Source organism: Perognathus longimembris, chromosome 11 (assembly GCF_023159225.1).
Source record: "Perognathus longimembris pacificus isolate PPM17 chromosome 11, ASM2315922v1, whole genome shotgun sequence".
Taxonomy (NCBI): domain Eukaryota; kingdom Metazoa; phylum Chordata; class Mammalia; order Rodentia; family Heteromyidae; genus Perognathus; species Perognathus longimembris.
The window spans coordinates 63,270,300-63,291,646 of NC_063171.1; positions in this window are offsets into that span (position 1 = coordinate 63,270,300).

The window sequence follows — 21,347 nt, forward strand, 5'->3', positions numbered from 1 at the left end:
ATCCAGTTATATTCCTTCATGCCCAATATGCTGTTTCATACTTTAGTCAAGTCCATCAAATGCTCAACAATATTTATTGAATTAAATGTATCCTGACTATTTCTTATTTTAGACTTAAAGCTACACCGAATGATTAGCGTTTGGCTCAGCTCACAAGCCCAGAGCCTCTTGCAAATCATTCCAGATGTTCTAGCCTACAGGACTTTTTCTCTCTGAAGGAACAGCTGTCTTCGGGAGTCTAGACTGTGGCACAGAGAATTCAACTCCCCAGCTCGGTCCACTCTTTTAGACTCTAAGGTAAGCACCTGCTCGTCCTGAGTCCCTCAGGAAGGCAATGTGCTTCTTCAGGGAAGCAGAGCTTTTGTGGCACCCCAAAGCCTGGGGCAAGAACTTCCCGCTCCTCTGGTGCCACCGTTGGCCTCCGGGATGCAGCAGTAACCTAGGAGCTCCCGTCCCTCGCTCTCCACGCTCCAGAGCCACGTCAGTGCACCCAGGCCCACTTCCCTGTTACCTTAGAAGAGTCCTCTTTTTACTGGGCCTCCATGCACGTCTGTCTTGGGCCGCGAGTCTTGTGGACGTCGCGCTCAGAGGAAGTGACTTGGGTGCAGGTATCCTCCGCGGAGGTTTCTGGTAGGTGTGTTATGGGAAGGGGCATCTTTTCTTGAAGCAGACAGCAGGTGCTGCTACACTTTGACAGACTTCTCGTTGCATTAGTCAACGGTAGCCCTCAAAGAGCATCAGGAGAGGGAAGTCAAATCCACGACCACTTGTGTGGTTGTTAATTTGTTCACTCTGTGGATCATTTAATGAGGAAAAACTTAGCTGCTTCCATGCAAGAGAAGGGACAGATGATAGAGAGGAGAGAAGAAAGGAAGGAAGGAAGCAAAGGAAAAGAAAGACAGGGAATAGGAGAAAGGCTTTAATGGGCATCTTATGTTTCCTCTTCCACTTTGTGGATGTGCCCACTTGTGAATAAAAGGACTTATTTGCCCAATCTTTTATTGATGGCCTTTCACTCCCCCCAGCCCCACCTCAACCCTGCACTGCCATAAATAACTCCCATTTTGCAAATGCTTTGTGTGCCCGATGTGGTATTTCTACAGGATACATTGAGAGCGTGCACAGTTTAGAATTCCACAGGCTCTCAGATGCCCTTCCCCAAATGCTTGCCACTTCAATATCCATACCACGGTCGTGGCCACCTGGTGGTTTAGCTGTCCTATGCCCTATGGTGGCCCTGTGTTCCTACAGGTCGCAAAGAGCTAGGGCTGCAGTCTTGCCCCTGCAAGTCCAGTTCACCCAGTGTCCGTGCTCCTACTGCTTCCGTTAGCTGGAGATACCAACCCAGGCCTTCTCAAACACTTGTGTTTGCAGCCTTACCCTAGCACATAACTGGGAAGCAGAGTAGATAAAATGGATGCGCTGCCCTTACCCTTCCTGTAGTTTTAAAAGCTATAGAAGATGTAACAAAAATAAAACTTGATTTTGACAGGCAGACTGTTCACTCTAGCAGGACTTGGGAACTATCACCTAGGCATCATGAGACAATACATTTTGCCATCGATTTACTGCCATAGAAACAATGGGTGAGGATTCTGCCACCGCCGCACCCCCCTTCCCCCGCCCCTTCATGGTCTAAAAGAAGAGAGATTGCAAAGCAGAAGAGACTGCCTCTTCCACTTGCATAAGAAGAAAACCATTCTATGTGCCAAATCAAAAACTCTGAAAAAACAGGGAGCAAACCCAATGTATTGCATCGTGTTGAGTGAGCTGGATACCAGTGGCTCACGCCTGTGGTCCTAGAAACTCAGGAGGCTGACTGTTAGGGCAAACCATCGGTGAGCTTGTGGTTGGGAGGACGGTGGTTCCAGGCAAGCCCAGAGAGAAAAGTCTGTGGCTCCATCAATGGAGGGAAGCTGGGGGTGGAGGCGTGCCTGCGATTCCCGGAACTATGGGAAGCCTGAAATAGGGGGATCGAAGTCCAGGCAGGAAGTGAGACTGTCTCAAAAAATAACTGGTGAAAAATGGGGCTGAAGGTGTGGCTCAGCAGTAGAGCTCCTGCCTTGTAGGCTGGAGGCCCTGAGTTTCGGCCCAAATATCAACACACACACACACACACACACACACACACACACACACACACACTATTTTGGTGATGATGCAGAAACACGTGGCAAGTAGAAAGTTAGGGAGCTGGGTACAACACAGTTATCGATAGGAGCCTGCTTACTTGTACTTGTGCTTGGTACTCCTCCCTGCCTAAAAAAGCAGTGCTTAACCCATCTGAGGGGGAAAATTATCTTTTTGATAGTACTCAGGGCCTCATTCTTGGCACTGTACTTGAGCCATGTCTCCAGGCCCCCCCCCCTTTTTTTTTCCTGCTAGTTACTTGCTTTTCGGATGGGTCTCTATTTCTGCTTGAGCGGATGAAGCCTAAGCTGCAGTCTGCTCGGGCTGACCTTGAAGCCGGCTCTTCCTGATCTCAACCTTGCAAGTAGCTAGGACTGTAGGCGCGTGCCCCCAGTGCTTATGAGTATTCCAACACCCCTTCAAATTCTTGAGTGCTCTGGTTCGTCACGCTGCTCAACATGTATATGAATGAGAGAAGACGAGGGTTGGAAGGCTGGAGAGGCTCCTTCTGGTAGGCCCAGCTGGTGATCACATTGGCAGAAGGCCGACAGAGCCAGGGGTTATTGGGGATACAGGACAGGGAGCGGCGTGGCAGGGAGGCTGCGCGCAGTGGGAGGAGAGCTGCACGGTTTTCCTTGCGCCCTGGTGGTCAGGTGGTCCTGGGGACTCTACATCCGACTCCAGGAGCAAATGATACTGGGCTAGCAGGGATGCAGTCAGAGGTGAGCCCGGCGTCTGGGCCCAGTTGTGCTCTTCTCCAGCAGCTTCCAGCCAGTCACGGAGGGAAGCTCAAGGCCTTGCCATTCCTGCCGATCGAACGCGGCCTCTTCCCACCCAGTGTTCTTTCCAAGCTAAGCACCAAGGTCGCTGAGACTTTGCCAGATCTGCCTTTTGGTTTGAGGCTCTCCCTGCAAAATCTTCTTTTCTTTCTTGCTCCCAAGGCCTTCCCGAGTCCTTTGATCTTTCCTGGATGTTGTACCCCAATAAGCCTCCTCTCTCAGCCCCTCCTCAGAATCTGCTTCCCTAAGGGCATAGCAGCTCCCCGGGAAAGCACTGCTGCAAGGTTGTAAATACATCCTCCCTAAATAAATCTGATGCAAAGGCTGAGGTGGAAGAGATTGAATTAATTGTACACAAACCATGTGAACGGGGCTTTTTCTTTTCTTCCAGAACCCATCATATATTTCTAATTTAGTTTAACTTTGTCTAACATTTTTAGTGGAAGAAAGAAAATAAGCTATGTTTCCAGGTTTTTGTTGTCGTTTCAGAAGGACCATTTGCATAACATCTTCTCATATCATTTTCTTGAACAGAAATACTTGATATGTTGAAAGGCCTAATGTCTTAAATTCACAGGAGATTTTCTTGCATCTGTTTATGCTTGACATTGTAGTATTTACTTAAAAAGGTTTGGGTAGATTTTAGGCTTTATACTCTTAGAAATCACGAACCCACACATCTGTAATTCTAAATGGATTTGAATTCCTAAGATATTTGTTAATTTTCCCCTTTGTTTCTTATTTTTTAATTGAAAATCTTAGGTGTTCCTAGCTTGCTGATCAGGAAATAACGAATTAATTTAAAGTAAAACAATGCAAATAGAAAAGCAAGACTAGCAAGAAACCTCAGGAGAATAATTTTATGTTGACAACATTCATGCTTTCCATATTTGTGTTTGCATGCAGGTAACCATAGTCATCTTTAAATAATGTATATAAACAAAGGAATTATTTATGTCTTTGTTTGCTTATATTTAAAGGAGCCCTGAGAATAGCACAAGAAACAAAACATTGATATGGTCTGAATGATGCCCTTTTAAAGACACATAGTATATTTGATTTCTCTTCTTTGCCTGAAGCAGCAAGCAAGCTAGGAACAATTTATCAAATGATTGATTAAAAGAAGACAGCTGGAGGTGTGGTTCAAGTAGTAGAGCACCAGCCTTGAACAAGAAGACAATTATTTCATCATATCTTTCGTCTTTAGGGCCATCTGAAGTATCTTTTCACTGCTTATGTATCTATCTATGTATTCACGTATCTATGTATTTTTCAGTTCTTTCACCAACTTAGGGCATTTGAACCTATTTAAAAAGGTGTCTCCAACTAATTGTATATTTATTGGCAGATTTTCTTTTTGACCTTTTAAACAATGTTGTACCCAGGAGCACATTGTTCCTATCGGGGTAATATTGTATTAATTTGATGAGTGTGGCTTGTCCAATGCATTCCATATTGATTAGCAATGTCATCATTCCTTGGTCATTTCCTTGGTTTCCAAGTGCAATTTGTTGGTACGTTGTGCGTTTAGGCTATTCTGACACATTTCAAATGAGACTAGCTAAAAAATAGTTTATCCATTAGAAAACTTATATTAGTTAGAAAAGAATATTCTTTTTTTTTTTTTTTTTGGGCAGTCCTGGGCCGTGAAATCAGGGCCTGAGCACTATCCCTGGCTTCTTTTTTGCTCAAGGCTAGCACTCTGCCACTTGAGCCACAGCACCACTTCTGGCCATTTTCTGTATATATGGTGCTGAGGAATCGAACCCAAGGCCTCATTGTATACAAGGCAAGCACTCTTGCCACTAGGCCATATTCCCAGCCCCAGAAAAGAATATTCTTAACCCAAAAATATTCTGTGGAGTCATCATTTATTGCCAGTGGCCCATAGACTCCCCGTAGATATGTACTAGGGTGTGCTAGGTATTCCTGGGAGGCCCCTACAGGAACTTATTTGGATGTTGGAAGTTCAAAGTCCTGGTGACAGCAGGGTTGATTTCTTCTGGAAAATTTCGCGCTCTCTCTAGCTTCCTTCTTCCAGTGGCTGTTTGAAATCTGTGCGCTGAAGATTTGTCTCTCCAGTCTCCATCTCTTCTTCCACTTCCTCTGGGCCTCTTCACCTCTTGCAAGAACTGGCGTTATACTGGAGTTCTACACCAGTCCAATCAGTATGTCCTCTTCTTACGGTCATTCTGAAGGCAAAGTCTCTGCAGGAATCTGTTCCTCCTCGCTATCTCGGAATACCCAGAGCTCTAACTTTCTAAGAAAAGACGCTTGCAGCTCGCACTTTTGGAACTAACCGTTCAAGATCCTGTGGCCACATTGGTTTGGAGTGACTGTCTGATGACGGTTTCCTCGTGGCTGGGGTGTGTAAGAGGAAGATAGCACTTGGCTGTACAGGAAGCCACGGAGAGGCTCAGGCTCGGGCTTTTACACACACTTGCTTTCGGGTGAACTGCCTTACTATTCCCTTGGAGGACTTGATCCTCCAAGGACCTCCAAGAACCTCCTCCCACCCCACAGCCTTAACGCTTCCATTAGCAGTTTGCTTTCCACCCTGGGGCCAAACCTTCCATACATGAGTCTTTGGAGACACACGCAAACCAAATGTAAACCATCATCCACCCTATTTCTAAGTAGGAACACAGCACGGGTACTGAAGACTATGAGTTTAATAATCATTTGGGGAGGCATGCAATATGTAAAACATTTTTGTTATTGTTTTTAAAGTTTCTTTGTTTATTTTTTGGTACCAGTCCTGAGTGCTGTCTCTGAGCTTTTTTTTTTTTTTTTTTTTTTTTTTTGCTCAAGACTGGTGCTCTACCACTTGAGCCACAGCACCACTTTTGGCTTATTGGGTAGTTAATTGGAGAAAAGGATCTCAGGGATTTTTCTGTTTGGGCTGGTTCCAAACTACAATCCTCAGGGCTCAGCCTCCTGAGTAGCTAGAATTACAGGCCTGAGCCACCAGTGCTGGGTTTGAAGTTTTATTTTTTTCAGGGCCTCACACACTTTAGGCAGATGTGTTCCACTGAGCTATGTTATGTGCCCCACCTAACTCTTAATCTTTAAGAAGTTATTTATTTATCTGTAAAACAGTACTAGCCATTTGGAGAATTAAGTAATAATTGTACTTATTTATAATTTATTGTATGGTCTAGGCACTTTAGGATGCACATTAATGTAAGTATTTTCTATGCAACGTACTTAAGAGATAAGTACTGTTATTTCCATGTTGGGGGGGCCAACACTGAGATTTTATTAGTTTTCCCTAGGTTATTTAAGTAGGAATGATTCCGCTGAAATTTGAACACAAGCATTTTGGTTTTGAAATATAGATCAATAGATAAATTGATGGATCAAGATAGAGATACATATGAGACAAGGTCTCGCTATGTAGTGAAGGCAGGCTCAGACTTGCCACCTTCCTGTCTCAGCCTTGGGAGTCTGCTGGGATTACAGGTGTGAACTGAGTACCCCAACAACTGAGTACCCCAACACATCCACAGTCTTAACCACTCTATATTTTCTCTGCAGAAAATTATTATTATTATTTTTTTTGGTCCAGTCCTGGGGCTTGGACTCAGGGCCTGAGCACTGGCCCTGGCTTCTTTTTGCTCAAGGCTAGCACTCTGCCACTTGAACCACAGCGCCACTTCTGGCCGTTTTCTGTATATGTGGTGCTGGGGAATCGAACCCAGGGCTTCATGTATACGAGACAAGCACTCTTGCCATTAGGCCATAATCCCAGCCCCTCTGCAGCAAATTATTGACCACAGAACCTGCCTCCAGATGTCTTTGGAATATTCATTATTCGGGTTACCCATGAGGAGATAACTCAGGCACTTCCATATGTCTGTGGATAAGAGGAAAATTCTCTGCTTGTGTTGCATGACATAGATCTGACTGTGGTACTAGAGATTACAATTTATAGGAAATAGTGGGGCTTGAACTCAGGGCCTGAGCACTGTCCTGGCTTCTCTTTGCTCAAGGCTAGCACTCTACCACTTGAGCCACAGCGCCACTTCCAGCTTTTTCTGTTTAGGTGATGCTGAGGAATCGAACCCAGGGCTTCATGTGTGTGAGGCAAGCACTCTACCGCTAGCTAGGCCACATTCCCAGCCCTAGAAAAATAATATTTACATCACAAATTGTAATATCTTCAGAAGGAGGTGGAGTGTCTTCGCCGCCTCTGGCTAGGGCTGTTTTCGTACGGCTTAGTTTAATTCTGAGGGGGTCTGACCCCACCCCCCCACCAGGGGAACGGGGAGGAAGGACCAAGGCTTCTCAGTGAAATGGATAGAAAGGGTTAATTTCCGGTTCATGGCACTAGATAGTGGCGGGCTGGTATCAGGGCAGGGGCTGAGGGAATCTGGGAGGAGGGTAAATCAAGAGTGTCTGGTATGTTCCAAGAGCAGCTGCTCAAGGCTGATAACGTATCTGTCTCCCGCCAGAGGCTGGGACATGCTATCTAAAATATAGCCCGAGTGTATTTTATGCTTGTGGCATGATGGAGGTATTTGTACCAAATCATATCTTCAGAAAACTTAAATCATGTAATAGTTTAAACTTACCAGATGCACAGCAAACAAAACACCGAGTTAGATAAGACTAGATGTCAAACCAGCTAGATTTAACTGATGTTTACTTTGTTCTTGTTTGAGTCCATTGTTTTCTCATCTCTCTCCTTCTTCCTTTTAGTTATTTGTTATTATTTCAAACAGTTTTATTTTGGCTGTTAGATTTGAACTCAGGGCCTCATGCTTGTGAGACAGACACTCTTACCTCTCTGCCAGGCCACCAGCCTTCCTTTTTTTAATTTTTTTAAATCTTACTTATATAAAAAGTTAAGCTTATGAAAGAAAAAAGCAAGCTTTCTTTGTGCAATCATAACAATGTCCTCCTTCTCTTAGATTATTGGTTGGAGAGCTATACGTCTTTATCACTTCATCCATACGCCTTCTTTCTCTTTTCTTTAGTATCTCTAAAATTTAGAAAATATCTCCACAATACCACGTATGGCCTAAGAAATGAATGGTAATTCCTTAAGTGCTTGAATATCCACTCAATGTTCACATATTCCTGTTGTGTGAATTTCATTTTGTTACTTATAGGCTTTTAGAACTTCGGAGCTGGGAGGGCAATGCTTCATAATTGATGGATAGCTCTCTTAATTCTCTTTTAATGTGAAGCTTCCTGTGCCTTTCTCTCTATTTCTCCCTGGCAATTTATTTTTTGAATGAACTTACCCTTCAAGTTTTGCTGATTGCATTTTAGTAGTTCCATTCATCTATTTCTTTGACCTTTGTTTCCAATGAACTGTGAGTTGGGTCTTAGCATATAAGTGAATATAAGTTTTTTAATTTTAGTGATAATATTTCATAGATACTATGTATGCTTCTATGAGAGACTCGTGTTGATTTGTCTTTCTTTTCTGATTACTCTCTGATCATCCGAGCATCTTTTAACACCCTGTTTCTAAATAAATAAATGGTACTGACATCGTTAAGCTTCAGCCATACCATCTTGCCCTGAACTTGCATACTGCCTGCTTGTGCATTTTTAATATCATTTAATTGAATGTGCATATTTTTGTAACTAGATTCAGAGTGTGTTTGCATGTTTAAAATATTTGCACATTGCTTATTAGACAATATATTTGTATTTGCAGCTTTCTTTTGAAAATGATATAGGTCAACATACAAGGTCCTACTTTAATCTTTTCAAACTAGCTTAATATTGTGTTATATGAATGACTCTTACTTTATCAGTTTCTCTACTTTCAACCTCTTCTTCTATAATTCAGACAGTAAAAATTCCTTGTCTTGAGTCCATGTAAATATTTATTTAAGTAACTTAACAGTGGTACCTAAAAATCTCAGGTTGCATCAGAACTGTTATTTGCATGGTTTTCTATTATTAAATTTTAAGCCTACATATTATCCAATTTTTCCTGTACTAATTAAAAAGTTCTGTGATGAGAGGCCACTGGATTTTTATTTGAATTATTGATCACAGACAAGTTCACTGAGTTTAGATTCTGAACACTGAATTTAGACTGGTGTGTTAGTTTTTGAGGCGGATATCACTGTGTAGCTCAGGTTGGCTTTGAACTCATGACTCTCCTTCCTCAGTACCCTCATGCTAGGACTTTAATGTGTTCCATTGACTAGCAGGGAACTGGGTTCTGATAGCAATTACCTGGTAAAATGTTGAGTGTGGTCATTTTCGGTTGGTGGAACCTCTGAAGATTTATTTTTTTAGTTTGCCAAAAGATTTATTTCTTTATGAAGATATTGTAGTATGGCCAGAAGCTTGAGCACTTAGACTACCCCATTCAATGAACGTTTGTTCAGAAGACACAGTGGAAGGCATTATTCTAAAACAACAAGAGATTTAAAAACAAGCCCGATGGCCCTTGGTCTCCAGGGTCACCCAAACCAGAACCAAGTGGGGAGACACCTGGTATGCGTGCTCTGGCCCCTTGACTGCTTTCTGTCTGAATTTGGAGGGGTCAAGTTGATGTTGCCGAGAGGCCCATGTTTTGGTATTGGGAGAAGCCATTGCCTTCCAGATGCCCTGAAGGAGAGGCTTGGTGACCCACGCAGTCTTGTTCACCTTACTTCAAAATGGCTCTGGGGGTTGAGGATTCTGTTCAGATCACTGCTTGCTTAGCAAACATGAGGCCCAAGGTATGAGATTCATCATCCTCACGCGCGCACGCACATACACAGCCCTAGGAAGTGACTTGTGTGAGTGCACTTTTTCCAGTGCAGGGCTGGCACTCTTCAGCCTCCATCAGCAGTGTCTTATTCGCTGGAGGCACCACGCATGCGTTGCAGAAAAGCTACGCCAGTACGGAGACAAGTTCTCCTCTGCCAGGCCACGCACCTTCCCGTTCCTGTTCTGAGATCTCCCGTTTGATCTCTGGGAATCAGCCCTCTCCTGCCCAGAGTGGCCAGAAGATGAGCACCATATGTGCAAAGGCAGGCATAGGGATGAACATTGTCAGCACTTCTTGGCAATCAAATAAGGTACAATTTTTTTGAAAGCCTTTAGATGAATATTGAATGAAGAATGTGTAGGAATGAAAAGGAAACAGTTGTGTTGGAAGACTTTGAAATCAGCTGGCCCCTAATCCCCCAGGACAGAGAGAAATATGTGTCTTAGGAGGCCAGTGGCAGTAGACTAAACTCAGTGATAGTGATGATTTAGAAGCTGGTACTGCAAAGTTTTCAGTTGTGTGTGTAAATTTTAACACACCCACATCCACTGGATGTGAGTGAGGAAAGACACTCTTAACTCATCACAGTCAACCTTCAAAGCAAAGCTAATCAGCAGAGGGGCTGGAGGAGAAGGGAGGACCCGCTTTATGGCTGGCTTGTCAGGGTAGCAGTCTCTGAATTTAGTCTTTCCAAACAGAGAAGATGGCTTATTGTTTTCCTTGTCGACCTATCGCCTAGCTGGCAGTGTCCCAAACATCTCAATTTATTTCCTAGGGTTTTACAACCAGAAAAAGACAAGGAAGACACATTTCTCATGGTCACTCAGAAAAAAAATGAGTCTTGAATGACTATAGTTAAAAAAGATAAATCTCCCAAACTAAGAAATCTATGTAATTTCTGTGTTTGTGTTGTTTTGGGATTTTAAGCTGGGATGCCTTAGAAAAGACTGTCCATAAAAAACATTTCACGGAAGTTGTACTTTAGTGGAGTTGAAGGTTTTAGGGTAAAATACTAGGGAAGAAAAAGCAGAAAAGTCATGAGTTACCAGTAAACAAAACTAGCTAAGCAGAAAAGTCATGAGTTACCAGTAAACAAAACTAGCTAGCTCTTTCTTTCTTCTTTCCTTTCTTTCTTTCTTTCTTTCTTTCTTTCTCTTTCTTTCTTTCTTTCTTTCTTTCTTTCTTTCTTTCTTTCTTTCTTTCCTTCTCTTTTCTTCTCCTTTTTAAATTTCTCTCTCCCTCCTTTCTTTCCTTCTTCCTCTCCCTCCTTTCTCTTCTTTCTCCTCTTCTTTCTCTTTCCCTCCTTTCTCTCCATCTCTTTCCCTCTCGCTGTCCATCGCTCCCTGTCTGCCTCTCTCTTGGAACAAAAACAATGTGTTCTTATACACCCAGCCTTGGAATTAGGCCTTGGAAACCCCATCCACCTGGAGGTCTGTGCTTCCTACAGTTCTTTATGTTTGTTCTGCTCCCCAAACTGCTGTGCCTCTGTGGCAGATTAGCCATTCTGTAATCCTTCCTTTAGCAAAACTAGTGTTTTCAGTGTCTCTATTTTGAGACATTTTCCTCATATCCTTATTTGAGTGAAAATGAAATATGTCTTACATGTGCAGTTGGCAGTGTTTATTCTTTGGTTGCTGGGTAGTAAAATAACAGATTGAGTAAAATAGCACAGTAAGGATGATCTTAACATCAGTTCCATGCTCTGAGGAATCCCTCTCACTAGTTGCTTCGCAGTGCGCCTCTCATCTAAAGTAACATCTCTGAAAGTCCACGAGGATCAGCCTCGTCTTCTGCGTTAGAAAACAGAGCAGTAGAGTTTAACTTAGAGGAAAGAAGGCCTTCCAGAAGGCAGGTCCTTCGGAACGTAGACCCTCACCTTTCCCCACTACCTAACTTTGCTTCTCAAAGCCGCAACAGTGGCTTCTTCTTAGCCACGTCCAGTGATAACGGCACGTACGTACTGCTCACGTGCCCATCACTGTGTGTGTGAACCCACCGCATACGACATTCTTCTAAGGAGGGACCATCACAACCCTGTTTCTCAAAACCAGAAGTGAGTGGGTGCTCAGCTCATCAGTGCTGAGCTAGCATGCAGCCACACAACGGTTTGGCTCCAGAGTCTAGACTAAACTGCACCAGGGTTAGCAAAAAGCACCTGTCTTCCTAATAAGAGCTTGAGGCCAGTGTCCACGGCGTTTGTTCCCAAACTCAACTCATGGTTTCAGGAAGCATCAATTTGTATTCCAGCCTTTATATTTCCCCTTCAGGTCCTATAGGCACTAGATACAAGTAAGGGTTTTGTAAGTTGCAAAGATATATATACAATTTCTTCTTTAGAGAAGATTTGTATTGAAATTGTAGAATTCAGGCACATAAAATAAATAATAGTGTAGAAAGGAATGGGACAAACTTAATTTAGCACTTAAGATGAACTAGGCATTTTGATTACATTTGCAGGTATATACCTACATACACAGTCCTCCTCCTCACAATCCCTTCCCTTCCTTTCCCCTCCCCACCCCTTCCTCTCCCTTCGCCTCCCTTCCCCTCTCCTTTCCTCCTCTTCCCTTCCTTTCCTTCCTTCTTTCCTGTGCCAGAGCTGGGTCTTGTATTCAGAGCCTTGTGCACTCATTTGGCTTTGTCTGTTTTCTGAAGGTTGGTGCTCTACCATTTGAGCCACAGTTCCACTTGTGGCTTTGTTCTGGTTAAGTGGCGATGAGTCTCTTGGATGTGTCTGTCCCAGCTGCCTTCCAACCTTGATCCTGGGATCTCGGCCTCCTGAGTAGCTACCATTCCAGGTGTGAGCCCCTGCTACAGTGTTTGTTTTACAGGTGAAGTTCCTGAGAGAGTGATGTCAGTGGCAGCAGAGGTGTGGCAGGCTAGGGGTGTGAGCAGCACAGCGCATACCCAGGAGATGTCTGAATGCATATTGCTCATACGGGGGAAGAAGAGCGCCAGGAGCCAGGCTCTGTGGGTGCCAAGGAAGCTGTGTGGCTGCAAGAGGAAAGCAGGAAAGCAAGAATGACTTGGCGTGTTGACAACAGTGTGACTCACGAAGGAGGGGAGGTATTTGACAGCACGGGGTGAGCGTGGCTCCCATCTCCTTCACAATGGTAAGTGCTTGGAGTCCGTGGATGGAATTGCATAATTGGTGAAATGAAATGACTCCTCCCCATTACACTGCCGCTGAGATGAGTGCAGAGGTAGCGTTCGAAAACTGGCAAATGGTAAGGAAAATGGTGCTGTAAAATCTGCTGCTCTTCCGAAGCAGTCAAAGATCTTCACACTCCTGCCCAGGCGATTGCAAACGTCCGCCTGGGACGGACACTCCGCCACTGAATTGGAGGTGCTTTGGAAAGGGGTTGGCTTAAACCTCATGAAGACAATGATTTAAAGCATGGAACAGAGCCATCAGTGCGGGCAGAAGTGAGAAAGGTTATGACAAAAACAGCCTTTCTTCTCCTGCATGGAAGAAAGCCAGGAGCAGGGAGGACCTGCACTCAATCAGCGAGTCTAAACGACTGTGTCAGCCCCAGAAATGCAGGTCAACGCTGGGCTTTGAGAGTGAGGATGGACTTTCTCCCCCTGCCCCCCCAGCCTCGGACCCCAGCCTCGGTCATCCCAGCGGGACCAAGGCGGCCCCGAGCTGGAGCTGAGATCTGGGAGTCCTGAGAAATCACTGGCCACAGCAGCAAGTCCAGGAGACAGACGTTTCTTGGAAGATGACCCTGCATTCTGGCGATTATTACTGTGAGTGCCAACACGTCAGACTCCCAACCCAGAACGACAGAGCCTGTTCCCGAAACTTCTCGATGGTTAGTCTCTACTCTTTATCCCTGGGCCCTCACGGCAGGAAATGTTGATGAAGTTCATTTCTGAATGACTTTGCAGGGTGCCATGCTATAAAACAGTCTCACACTATATTGTGTATTGCCTTTGGGGACTTTCCATATTTTTTCTCACCCAGGAAGATTCTTTTGTTTTTCTCTCTCTCTTCAAGAAAGAATATTGTCAATATGTTTCTGTGGAATGCTTTAGAAATGAAAACACAAGAAATCTAGAATCTCCTATGTCAACACTTGAAATATTTCTAATTTCACTGATAAACTTGGTGGAGTCAGCCTTCTGAAGACTTCACAATAGCAAGGCGGAAATGAAGGGAATACTTCCTCCATTTTGTCGACTGTGTCTTTTTTTTTTTTTTTGCCAGTCCTGGGGCTTGAACCCAGGGCCTGAGCTCTGTCCCTAGCTTCTTTTTGCTCAAGGCTAGCACTCTACCTCTTGAGCCACAGCGCCACCTCTGGCTTTTATTTCTATATATGTGGTGCTGAGGAGTTGAACCCAGGGCTTCTCATGTGTGCGAGGCGAGCACTCTGCCACTAGGCCACATTCCCCGCCCTGTGTCTTTTGAACCAGCTAGAGTAGGGAACCTGACTAATTCTACTTTATCCCATAACAACTGGCCCATGTTAAGTCTTTCTCTGCAAATGTTGGGGTCCATTTTCAGAAGACTACAGATAGATTTGGCCTGGAGTTTAGTTAATCAGATAGAATAAAATGTTCACTTTGGGTGTTTTTTTTAAAATTTAATTTATTTATTAACTGAACACAAATTTTTTGACAAGGTGTTGTGCAAAAAGGGTACAGTTACATAGTAGGGCAGTGTGTACATTTCTTGTGATATCTTACGCCCTGTTTTTCTATCCCTTCTCTAGGTCAGGTAGACATATATACAATACACAATGTACCAAGAACATATACAGTAAAAAAGAAAAATCTTAAATCCAGTATATACAATGTACAATGTATCAAGAATATATACAGTAGGTTGTTTTTGTTAATACTAGAGTTTGGACTTAACTATAAGCCACAGCCATTTAAGCAGTGCTCTCCCCTCCCCCAACTCGTCATTCTTTAGTTTACTTTCCCACCTCCCAGGTTTGTCCTACCAACTTCTACTCCTTAGTCTTCTACCCACATAGCTAGGATTACAAGAATGGCACCGCACTAAGCTCCCCCAGTTTACTTTTTTTTAATTCAGAGGGTTTTATTTGTTGTTGTTGTTGTGGCCTCCATGTTTTCTCTCTTGTATTCTCTCATTGTGAAGCTGGTAGTGAAGTAGTAAATACACCACATTCTGCTTACTTCCTCCTCAAGCACAAGACACAGCTATGCGATCCACTAATGCCCCACTAATGCTGCTCTGGACTCACGCCTGAGCCTCAGGCTCTGTTTTGCCTCTCTATCTCTTTTGTCAACTCTTGTGTTCAAGCAAGATTGCCTTGGTCCCCTGTCCTGGCCCTAGGTAGACGCAGGTTACAGAGACGAGCACTTTATAAGGTAGCCCTATCTTACGAGCTTACTCACAGAGGGAAACAGACAAGAAATAAGGAATTACTCTATTCAAGGAGTCTCATTCTTTTGAGTGCCAAAAAGCACAGCACCTTATAGCTTGTCACCCCATAGTGGATGTTGATAGTCTTGCTTGTGTGAATTATGATAGATGAAACATGTCTGACACACGGTGGACTCAGTTCCTGGCAATGAATCTGGAATATGCAGTTTAGACCATGAGAAAACCAGTCAGAACCAGGATCAAATGCTATGGACCTTTACTTCACTTATCAGAAAGCAGATTGCCATTTTCTGACCAGTGAAGACTTCATCCAGCATGTAGATTTCACCTTAAGGAGTGGAAAAAATTTTTTTTTAATATGCTTCTTGGATCCACATAAACCTTAAACAAGCATAAATACTTTCATATACATTTATATAGGGTGTTTTCTTGCAATAGTTTGGTGTGTTACTCAAAACTTAAATCCTTTGACAAATAACTTTTCTTTCTGTGTAGAAAGAGGCTTAACACATGAAGCAATGATTTAACTATCGTTGAACAAAGGATTTAACTACATAAATTTAATTTGATTGTAAACAGTGACCCGCATTTGTAAATGGTAAAAAAAAAAAAAAAAAAAATAGAGGGAGTCTGTCCTGAGAAGTGAATGGAGCCTTGTTTTAATCCTGTTCAGAGGTAGAACAATTGTGCTCCAAGCCAAATTAAAAACAGAGTATTATAAACCTTAAAGGCAGCCTAGGACTGTCTAAAAGGCTCCCCTGATGAAGTGTAAGCATATCAGGTGCTAGACTACTTTTCTTGATGCAGTAACTCTGTTTTTACTATAGCTACTGGAGATAGGTAGAATACCTTGGTGCTTCAGTGACTGTCTTTAGGATCCAGAAACAAAAACTAAGCAAAGGAGGAAGTTTCTTCCTGGTGGGGGTGGGTGGGGGTGGGGGGGTGGGGGGGTGGAGGTATGTTGTTAGTCAGAAAGAAAGGCAGAAATGAATTGATCTGACGCACATGGTTTGACTGGCTGCATGGTGGCGTGGTAAGGAGAGGGCAGAGCTGGGTGGGCAGCCGGCAGGATCCCATCCTGGAAGAGACCAAACAGAGAAGGATGGAGCCTGCAGGATGATTTCTTCCATTGGAGTTTAGAGTGGCTGAGAAGACTTTTCTAGACCTTTTGAGGAGGGTACAGCCTCCAGGGACGTGTTTCTTTGATAGCCTTTGAAGGAAAGCTCTCCAGCACTGGTGCACTGGTGTTCCAGAGACCAAGATGGGGCAGATAACCTACTAAGATAACGTACAACGATAAAGTAGAAGGGAGATTCAAAACATAGTACAGACCGGGTCAAAGCAAGCAAACAGGCTGAGCAGGGTGGCTGCTGCCTGTCATTCTAGCTACCTGTGGGACTGAGAAGATCTTAGTTTGAGGCCGGAGAAGGCCAAAAGCTCACGGAACCTCATCTCAACCAGCCATAGGCGGGGACAGGAGTGGACAGACCCTGCTCATCCCAGGGACGTGGGAAACATAAACAGGAAGACTGTGGTCCACGCTTCCCCAGGGACAAATGGAGGCCTTATTTGAAAAGTAATGGAAGCAACCAGGGCTGGAGGCATGGCTCAAGTGGTAGCCTCAGCAGTGAATGCATGGCCCTGAGCTCCAACTCCACTACTGTCGAAAGAAAAAAACAACGAAGAATGTGTATTGTAGGACTGCAAATTAAGTTTGACATGTAGATTGTTAATCTAATGACCCAGATCTTACTTGTTCATAACCCATGACGGCCACACAGGCTGACTCTACTCCTTGCCTTTCATCTGGCGCTAACACAGGCTGACCTTGTTGTCTATTGTGATTCTCTTTTCAGAACTCGAATTTAGGGTAGGTCCAGTGCGTTGGGCACAGTACTGCATTCTAACCAAGCGTGTACTGTGCTATTGAGCAGATGTGTCCTCGTGTCCAGGATCAAATATCCTGCTCTGTGCTCTAGATACCCAGAGAGGAAACGAGAGCAATAAGAGAAGTCGACTTACAGAGTCACTGTGAAGATTTCTTGGGGTGGTAGGTAACCCCATTCACTTGGGGGACTGAGTTTGAACTCTGCCCCTCTGAATTGTTGAGGAAAGTTAGTTGATTGTTTTGTTTATTTATTTGGGTGCAGCATGGTTTCCTCATCTACTATACAGTGATGATGCAGTGTGTGCTTCCTAGATGGTGGGCGTCCAATAAGCGAACCCAAGTAGATCCCTCAGAGCAGATGGCCTGGGGAAGGCATGCAATAATAATTCATGACAATTATTCAGTACATCCACACACACAAGCTACTATGATGTGCCTCATTTTAATATTATTATTACTACTACATTGTCTTCCTGAGGCAAATGAGAGCAGGGTGTACCTCCCCAGCTAGAGACTGCTTTACATGGCAACAGTTAGTAACAGTTAGTAACTCCTGGTCCAGAAGCCTCGCAGTGAATGGCAATTCTTACTCTCACTTTGGCCTTATCCTAATTCCAGAATCTCAGAATCGGGGGTAGCTTGGCCTTTATACCATGAGCCAAAGCTGAAATTTCCTAGACAATGTCTCTGATCCACAGCATGGCTGTTAAGGGCCGGGAGTGCAGCTCAGTGGTCGAGTGCAGGGCTGGCAGGGCTGAGGCCCTGGGTCCCCCAGCACAAGGAATCCATTGTGCAATCCCAGCAACAAGCGCTCGTTCTCTCCTGAGAGCACGCAGAAGGCAGCAACCCAGCCAGCCATGCGGCGGCTCAGGGAGACTCACTTTATACCTCCAGCCTTCGGGACTCTGAGATGGCAAATATACCTGATCTGCTGACATTGAGCTGGTGGCAGTTTGTTTACAAGATGAGAGATGGATATATCAGTGCAATTTTTAACAATTGGCTCTTTTAAGCTGTACACCCATTGGTTCTTTTATAATAAAATCCCCCTTTCATTTTAGCACGTAGTTCAACATCAAAGATGACTTATCTTTTGAAAATTAAGTTCTATCGCCTAATAGGAAATAAACAATGTCAATCAAGTACTTCTGAAAGCTACTTTCTAAATGTCACATTTGTTTTAGTGCTAATATAGTTATTTTTAGGTTTTCATTCTCCTAGTTTTCTTTTCCTATTTGCTCTTTGTTTTGCTTTGATACTTAGTAATTTTAAACCTCTCCCTAATTTAGTTTGTATTCCAAAGTCACAATTTGTCCTTCCTTAGGAGTAGCAAAAGTGTGCAGCTCTCCATATTGAATACAGGAGATTAACTTTTTGCAGTGAAATTCAGGAAACCAGTCGTTCTTGGGCCCTCTTTTAATTTGATTCTGAAATATCATCTAGTCAATAAATTGACATGAGGCAGAAGCTCTTTGGCTTCTATTTTAATTAAACATTTAAAACAGATTGGACACATTTCATCTGCTCAGTGGAGAAGAAGTGAAGTGCACAATCCCAGTGTTTGAAGCCCCACTTGGCTGGGTCTCCCGAAGTGTCTTTCTCTATCCTGCTCTCCTCACAGCAGCCCAGTCTCTCTTTCAACCAGCCAAGAGCCGTTTAACTCAGGGCTGAGGGCTGCAAATGCAGAAGGCGTGAGGATGCAGAAAGCACGGGGCAGTTCTGGTGGGCAGCCTGCAGTTCCCTGAATGGGAGGGGGCCACAGCCCCGGGGCAAAGCCTCACCCCCAGAGGTTGGCCTGGTACCATCTGGACAGAGGAGTCCCCAATCCGGGAGTGGAGTCTAAATGAATCATCTCAGCCTCGGAAACCTCTTCAGGGTAACAAAGACGCAGCGAACAAGATGTTCAGGAATTAGAATACTGTATTGTTTTTGGAACACATTGGGCAAGAAATACTTAAACTCTATCCGGAAGTAGAACGTATTCTAGTTTGGCCATGACAGCCTGTCGGTTCTAGACACTGTGTATTGGTTGCACACGTGAAAAGTAATATTGGAAATAGTAAATAAAGGAAGTAAACTAGGGGGTGATTGTACATATATATCACATACGCATTATCTGGTGAAATAATTCATAGAAAGTAAATGATCCCTTTTTGCCTGTGGGCCGTTTGTCCTGTAATTTATTTTACCTATTTAAAAATATATGTTGAGGGGCTGGGAATATGGCCTAGTGGTAAAGTGCTTGCCTCATATCCAGGAAGCTCTGGGTTCGATTCCTCAGCACCACATATATAGAAAAATGCTGGAAGTGGCGCTGTGGCTCAAGTGGTAGAGTGCTAGCCTTGAGCAAAAAGAAGCCAGGGACAGTGCTCAGACCCTGAGTCCAAGCCCCAGGACTGGCAAAACAAAACAAAAATTATTATATGTGATTATTATATGATTGTATGTGAGTGGTCATACAAAAGAGTTGCCACCCGGCGAGACGGTTCATAGATACAAAGCGTCTTCCCTGCCCGAGGTGCTCACATAAGGTGGAGGCGGCTGCCCAGGGCTCCCCGTCCGGAGACCCCAGGAATGAGATGCCTCCGTCAGAAGGGAAGGGAAGCAGAGGGGCGGCGCATCTGGGCTAATGACTAGAGAGGGAAAGGGCCGGGCCAGGGGCCTAGAAACAGGCTACCAAGAGAAACAGACGCAACCTGGAAGAGATGCTCCAGGACGTGGACTCTCCTGGAACTGAGATAAGCTAAGCTGAGTACTCTAGGGAGCGGAGGACTCTGCACACTGACTTAAGCCTTCTGCATGTTTACAGGCTTTTTCTCCTGTTGATACTAGAAAGATGGGGGGGGGGAGATAAACGCAAATGAAGTAAACACTGAGAAGCCCTGGTCTAGTCAGCCTTGGATGGGGGGAGTGGGGGATGTTCTGGAACAGGCTGGCTGCACAGAAGGAAGGAGGAAGAGGGGGAGTTACAGATGGGAGGCCCTCGTGGGGAGCTGGAGGCTTCGGCTGTGCAGGATTTATGAGGACCCATGAAGCCGTCGGGCCTGGAAGGAGCCTTGGTCTGGGCAGTGGGGGAAACCCTTTGGTTGGAAGCATGGGCCGGGGAGCTGGCATCACAGAAGTCCTCCATACTCGCTTTTTCACCAACGGTTAGGCCTGTTCCGTCTTGAAGAGGGTAAGACTTAGCGAAGCACGGTGGGGCGTGCCTGTAATCCCAGCCACTGGCAAGGTGGAAATCAGAACTGCCCGTGTGAGGCCATGCTAGGCAAGGTGTGAGGGAGAAGGAATCTCAGCAATCGGTAGCAGGTTTCTGTTGTAGGTTATTGGCTGGGTTATGTTTTTAATAAATCCTAGCAGCTTTCCAAAGTCATTATCTTAAATTACATTCCCAATTAGAAATGTGTGGAAGCTCCCATTGTTCCAAATCGTTGCCAACACGTGGTGGTGTGGTTTGGGTCTGTAATGACCCCCACAGGCCCTGCGACCAAGGCCAGTGCTTCCCATTCCTCCCACCCCTGGTGCTACTGGAAAGTAGTGGAAGGTAGAAGGAAGGCAGGCCGAAGGTTGTGCCCTTAAAGGGGGGTTCTTCCCTCCCTCCCTTCCTTCCTCCCTCCCTCCCATCAGCCTTCCCTCCCCTCCTCCTCCCTCCCTCTTCCTCCTCCCCTCTCCCCCCCTCTGATTTCTGGCCACTGAGGCCGGAAGCCCACAATGCTCTTCCACAAGCCCCCCAGCAGTGGATCCCATGCACAATTGCCCGAAACCTCTAAAACTGAGTCAAAATAAATCTGTCACCCCTTCCCGTTATCTCGTAGCATCGCAGCAGTACAAAGCTGACTCAGACCTTCGGTGTTTCATCGTAGGTGTATGGTGAAAATTCTGTGGTTTTCTTTCGCATGTCCCTGATGACTAACAGCTCTCAGTTCGTTTTTCCTGTGCTCAGGATCCCTTGGTGTCTTCTTCCATTAAGTGCATGTTCAAAAGCCTTTTGTCACCGGGGTGCTGCTGGCACATGCCTGGAAATCCTAGCTCCTCGGAATGGGAAGATGGAGGTTTGAGGCCAGCTTGGGCAAGACCGTTTCCAAGGCTTCCTCCTGGTGCAGTGGGCCGTGCCCTCCTCCCAGCCCCGGAGGAGGAGGCTGCGATGGGCTGGGATTGCGGTTCCAGGCCAGCCCTGGGCAGAAAAGCTCACTGGGCGCTCTCATGGGGGAGAGAAGCGGGGTGTGGTAACACATGCTAGAAATCTCAGCTACCAGGGGAAGACTGAATGAGGTGGAGGGGGTCCCCGGCACGCACAAGGGCAGGAAGTGAGTGGCTCAAAAACAGCCAGTACACGGAAGGGCTGGAGGCCAGGCTCGGCCCATCAAGTCTGACCTGAGTTCAAATCCTGGCGTTGCCAACATAAATACATTCTTTTGTCCATTTTATTGGGTTGCCTGATTTTTTGATTAACAGTAATTTTTAAACCTTTTG